The 6564-nt window shown below is 45.2% G+C and overlaps 1 pseudogene across 1 annotated transcript; it reads right to left on the minus strand.

Annotated features, from left to right (window-relative positions):
• Positions 1-1017: 1017 nt before the first annotated feature.
• On the minus strand, positions 1018-5683 carry LOC104595001 (protein IQ-domain 26-like; annotated as a pseudogene). Its single transcript, XR_016082804.1, has 3 exons — positions 4556-5683; positions 3835-4029; positions 1018-3725 (listed from the first exon to the last, which is right to left on the minus strand). The product of XR_016082804.1 is annotated as a protein IQ-domain 26-like (transcript).
• Positions 5684-6564: the final 881 nt, after the last annotated feature.

Genomic DNA, 6564 nt, shown 5'->3' on the forward strand with positions numbered 1-6564 from the left:
AGAAAAGTACAGACAAGCCTATTACAGAATTCTGATTTCAATTACAAATTTACAATATTTCAAAAAGTCAATTACCTCCATCCTATACACCAATGCCCACATGTGAATTAGTATCAATTTCAAACTGGCACTTATCCAACTGTATTTTATGCCTATAAATTCTGACCCTGGGTTGAATCTTCATTCTCCCAAGACGTGAAACATGCCAAATCACGGGAATGGGTGTTTTGGTCAATAATTATTTTCATACCATATAAAAAATGAAATCCATTTTTTATGTGCCAAATAATAAAAGTTACGTAAAATATAGTCTTCTTTTATAAGTAGTTAGGTAAATAGTCTTTTAATTCGATCGCCAAGTGGTAAGGTAGCGAGCAATCCATCAATCCTAGTCCATCTATGGGATACGTTATTTCTCAATGAAAAACCGAACAAAAATTTTCGAGTCCAGCCAGCCGTTTCAACTTCAACTGCCCATTGTTATTGTGCCATGACTCAGCCCTACACACGTGGTCCCAAGACGTGGCGTGGCCCCCATTTACAACAGAGCATGATGAAACCCAGGCCCAGCCCAGCCCAGCCCAGCCGGCCGGACACTTCCGCAGTCTGTAACTCTGTACTACATTTGTGCAGTTCAGCTGAGGTGATTTGAGTAGGTAAATAAGCCATCTCAGTGCCCGTGGATTTGGCATTAACAACTGAATTGATCAATCGTCAACCGTTCAACATTAAGAAACGGAAGAACATACATATCCTATAACAGCATTCCTTAACGTGTGATATCTCATATTAATTGGTTTTAAACTTTAATACCGAACTCACGATTGTGACTGGGAGGTATATTATAGGCATACCATTTGTCATGTGTTTTGGAGAATTCACCCCTAAAAATTAACAGGGAGGAAACCCAAGTTATACATATACTTACCCACATTGAAAAAGAAAGACGATGTATATGATTGTATGAATAGAAGGCGAGAGAGATGAAGAGCCGAGAGCGAGCTTCAACACTGAGCGATGCAAAAGCTGTAACACTAGTGTTTAGTAATAACATCGTAGTACATGCAAAAGAAAGTTCAAAGAATTAAACTAACTAATCCAGAGAAGAATCGACGCTCTCAGAAAATGAGTGAACCTAAAAAGAAATTCGAATCCCAATTTTTCATAACCAAATTGTCCATCAATACAGAGCTCACCAATACATGGAGATTTTTGTCTCTCGACAGAAAGAAAAACAATGCCACTACGTACGCTAAAAGAATAGAACGAATTATCGTCTTTTCAACATCATCAGGTTCATCTCTAAATAGAAAAAATAATGATACGTATCCATGAAGTGAACATTGTAACCATCTCATACTCAGAGAAGTTCTCTCCTCGCGGCGTACCCGTACTGCGCTCGTCGGGTGTTATCCTGGCGTTTCTTGTAAACGAAAACAAATAAACCGACTATACAAGCGACAATGACGAGTCCGATGGCTATTCCGGCCTTGTGTCCAGCTTTCAATCCGCCAGAGGAGCCTTTGGACTCTGCAGCAGTGCTGGAGCTCACACCTTCGCTCTTGTGATTAACGTCGCTGGCGACGGACGGTGATGGAGCAGGAGACGGAGTGGGCGAAGAAACGGGAGCCTGATCTGATGGCGGAGGCGCGGGAGGAGAACTGACGTCCGGTGAAGGAGCCAGGATAGAAGGTGCAGATGAGGGAGCTTCGTTGGCGGGGGAAAGGGGTGGGGGAGAGGGAGCCAAGTTTTCGGTGTCAGGCGCAGGAGCCGGTGAGATCTGAGGAGGATCTACAGAAATGGTGAAACCAGCAAAAAGCAGAAGTAGAAGCACAGAGATAGAGAGCCGCACAAATCTCGCCATGGTCCAGGAACGAAGAAAGATGAAAGATCTGCTGGATGAACCACCTACCAATGCTGATAAAACTCCACAGAATGAAATGCGGCTTTTAAGGAATTGAATTGCAAAAGTACGGGAAGGAGAAGCAGAGAGAGATCTATGTTTATCAGTGTAAAAGACAGGGGGAAGGGAAAAGACAATACAGAAAGACAGCTCGGGAGACGAGAAAGAAACCCTAGTAGAGTAAAGAGGCCGCAATAACGAGGAGAAGGGAGTACAAGATTGAACGGATACGTCAAAATTCGAAAACCCCCAGTAACCTACCAGATCGGAACAATGTCTCGAAGGAGGAAAAAAGCGGAGCCAGAATGTGGATGAAAACACAACCCCTAGATCGAAGCAACTACAGATGTTAAATGAAACAAAATCGAGAAATCCGGAGACAAATGAGGAAGAGTGGGTATGGAAAAGAAATGGGAAAGAGGAATGGAAGCAAGTAATTGGGCTGCAGTCGCCAGTCGGGGACGGATTAGCTACTCCTCTCCAATTCACCTTGCTTCACTCACTCCAATTTGCTCTTTTGTTATAACATTCTCGTGAGTGAGGGAGACAGATAGAGAAGAGCCAGCTGGCAAATTGTCTAGATTCACAAGTCATTAGGAGGTTGATAGTCGGTTCACGGTTGCATCTTGCATACTATTCAGTTATTCCTTTTTCTCCCAAATGCTTGTTATATTACTTTTTTATTTTATTAAGCCGGAAGAGAGTCTTTCTCGTCATTGTGCGGCATTTACGCGTTTTAAAAAAATTTCACTTCTTTCAACGGTGATAACAAAGCCACGTCATCCATGCTTTAAGAATCTCAAGGCACCAGCCCAAACCCAATGCCACCGCTTGTTTGCGTCCCATTACCGTAGGCCCGTAGCCCATAATATTTAAATTATTGATGGGCTAATGAGCGGTTTGGACCTTAATACTTAACAGTGACATCACGCACTTCAGAGTTTAGCCCATGATTTACTTGTTTTAAATAAATCATGAATTCATCATGATCATGATTCATCCCTCGCCCACGCCCACCCCCACAAAAAAAAAAATAATAATAATAATAAATTCGTCTATGACGAGTCAGGATGTGGTCCAAACTCCAAACACAGGGTTCCCCAACAATCTTAGTTGGAACTTGGAAAAGAAAAACAAACCCCGAGTTCGGCTTCTATTTGGGCAAACTGGCAAAGTATATACGCGCAGCACGAGGACGCGCTATGTGTTCTTTGTCGCATGCGTATACTTCAAACGTGCGAGAGAGAGTAAATACCATTAATTTCATTCGTTTCATTCTCCTCTCTCGCCAGACTCCTCTCACTCTCATTCTCTCGCTACACCGAACCAAATCCTATTCACGCTCACTCTCTCCCTCTTCAACCGGTGGCGACCAAGAGCCAGTACCGGCAATTGTTAACAGCGGCGACCAACTGCAAGTACCGTTCTCCAAACTCCAAGTATTCGAGTTCGGCTTCAGTCCAGGCACACTTAGTCAGGGCACCGTTCGTGCATTCGGAGGACGCGCCACGCGTCTCCGAATCGTGTGAACGGCTAAAGCATGCGAGCGTTCACTTCCATGACTTGCCGGACGCGCCACGTCACACACACGAACTGGACTTTGGCACGGCAAAGGAGAAGAAATCGTTTGGTAAGGTGGGTCTTCTCCGCATTCCGACATTGAGGTGTTTATTCTACGAGATCTCGACTTGGGTCTTCCTGTATCGATCTCAACGATTTTAGGACTCTCTTCAAAGGTGTTAATTGCAGTCTCGATGGATGCCGATAGCCTCCGACTGTGAATGGACGCTGTGTGTTCGCTTCTGGTTTTGTCAAATATTTCCTGAAAATGACAACAATGGGAGAGTTGAGACGAAATGCTTACTAACAGAATAGAACCACTGTACAGCAATGCCAGATTTTCATTTCTCGCCCAGGATTAAGATTCTTACAATGGATTTACGCGGTGGATATCTGTGCTCTTTGTTGAGGAGAGCACGAGTTTTCTGGGCTCGGACGGTGGCCTGGGCTCTTATGAGAGCTTGCATACTGTGAAGAGTTGCAGTGGCTTGCTTACGCACCAGATAACCTCTAACAAGAGCCTGCAACTTTACTAGTCCCTTCAGAGCTCGAAGAGCCTTTTTTGCCTGAAACAGTTTGAACCGAAATAAACACATGAACTCAGAAGAAGAACAAGTTGAAAACAACCAATTTGCAAATACGGAATATGGAAGAAAAAACAGAAGCAAGCCAGCTGAAAAAGAATCAGAGAATTAGACCACTAAGCACAAGTGTTGTGCCAGATTAAGAATATGAAGAGCAGTCGAAAGTACTAGTATTAGTCGGGACCAAGTAAGGCAACGAAAACAAAACCAGAGACAGGGAAACTAATCAGACCAAATTTGAAAAAACTACCACAAACTCAGTTTCCAAGATAGAGAAGAAGGGAACGAAAAGATACAGATAAGACAAGAATCCGCTGATTTACAAAATCAAACAAAGAATATAAGGGATCCTAAATACGAAGAACAATTGCTAGGCTGCTAGCTACAGATTCAGTTAAGCATAAGAGAATCAGACGAAACAGGGAAAGATCGATATCCAGATGAGAAAGAAAGAAAGAAAACCGTAACAAACCTAGACGAAACAGGTAAAGATCAAAAGCACGCTTACCAAATATCCCCGGAAAACAGTCTGATCTTTATCGCGGCCCACTTTTCCCGCCCGCCACCAAACATTGTCCCTCTGCCCTGGCTTGTAAGCCTCACAACGGCCACTGCCGCCTGCGCAGCTGCAACGGCAGCATCAGCTGCGGCTGCCGTGGCCGCAGCCACCGCAATTGCGTGCTTGTTCTGCTCCTTCTCAGTCTCGGTGTAATAAGACCTCAACCAAGCAGCATCCCATGCTAGCCGGAATGCTAGACGAGATCTGACCCATTTCCCCCGAATCCCTCCCTGTTGGTGCCAAGAGTGAAGAAGATGAACTGCAGTCTCCCAAGAAGGGTGGCGAGGGAAATATAACAGAACCTCTGTTGGGTTCGGGAACAGAGGTTGTAAAAGAGAAAGCTGTGGGGTTCATTGAGGCATGGAAGATTCCTGAAGTTGCAAAGAAAATAATAACTGAGGTTGATCCCGTTGCCGGTGATGGTTGTAAAGTCGCCGCCGGGCGGATGAGAAGAGAGAGGAGGAAAGATGTCTCATCTGCGAGAACAGAAGAGAGGAGAGGAGAGGAGGGCGGATGGTTGTGAACGCTCGCATGCTTCAGCCGTTCACACGATTCGGAGACGCGTAGCGCGTCTTTCGAATGCGCGAACGGTGCCCTGACTAGTGCTTGGACCGAAGCCGAACTCAGTATTCATGCGCACGGATTCCCAAAAAGCCACTAACTTCTCTCTCCTCCTCAATTAGGGTTCTTCTTCTCCTTAATTCCTCTCTCAAGAGGCTTGTCTCTTCTCTCACAGCTCGCCACGTTGTTGATCTGATCACCCAGAACCTTTTCTCCCTCAACCCATCTTCCCTTCTCTCCTTCAAATGGATTTCTACTCAACAGGGTTTTCGCTATACCATCCAATCCTATTGTTCCATAGCCCATTACTTATGCAGGCATCGGATACTTTCAGACGCTCAATCACTGCTTCAGTTTGCTGTTTCTCGCAAGGGAAAGGACTCAGCATCATCCATTTTCGCATAAGTTCTTGAAACCGGATGTACCTATGAACCTAATTCGGTATTTAATGATCTGAATAATGCATGTACGGATTTTGGATTTATATCATATGCAATTCAATGTTTTAGGTTGGTTAGGAAGCATGGATTTCGGATTCCATTTCATTCTTGCGGGTACCTTCTTGATCGCTTGATGAAGTCCAATTCACCTGCAACAACTTGTGCGTTCTATTGAGAAATTTTGGATTGTGAATTTTCACTCAACAATTACACTTTTAATACTTAGATGCATACATTGTGTAGGGAGAGTAAAGTTAAAGAAACTGGGTTGATTATTGATGAAATTAGTAATAGGGGATTGAATCCGACTTTTGTTAGTTTTAATAATTTGATCAATCGTAACCGTAAAATGGGGGATTTGGATAAGGGAAGTGATGGTGCGCAATACGGCCGGTCCTAATTGTCAACGATCTATCCTCTGATTGGAGAAACAGGGGGGGCTGAAACGGAGAAGAAAGTGGAGAATCTCCGGGGAGGAACCCGGCAAGAGCACTCCGAAGCTCAAAACCAGATGGCGCAAAGTTCACATACCTTGTCCTCGGGGGGTGGATAGCCTTTTATAACCACCTCGCGCACTCACTTCGAGGCCTCTGTCAGGTCGGGTATGATTACTTCTGTGCTTCTGCCAGTTCGGGTGTCATCACCTCTGCTGGGACAGAACCGCCACTGCTCCTTGTCGGAGCCGTCTCTGTAACTGGAGATGGCGGTGGCAGGTGGTCGTTGGAATGCGGCTATCAAGCGTCAGATCCCAAGTCAGTCAGGTGCGCCGCCCCTGGATACGGACTCCTTCGGTGTCAGGTACGGTTTGTTCAGTTCGGTGTCCCGGGGGCGAAGTGCTGGAGTGGTGTGCGAGGTGAAGTCTTGAGTTCGGACAGTGGTGTGGCCCGAACTGCCGTGGGGCAGGCCAATTCGGGTTGTTGCCCTTTGTGTTCGTAAGGCTTGGGGCCTAAGGGAGAG

This window comes from Nelumbo nucifera, chromosome 2 (assembly GCF_055504915.1).
Source record: "Nelumbo nucifera cultivar China Antique chromosome 2, China Antique-T2T, whole genome shotgun sequence".
Lineage (NCBI taxonomy): Eukaryota > Viridiplantae > Streptophyta > Magnoliopsida > Proteales > Nelumbonaceae > Nelumbo > Nelumbo nucifera.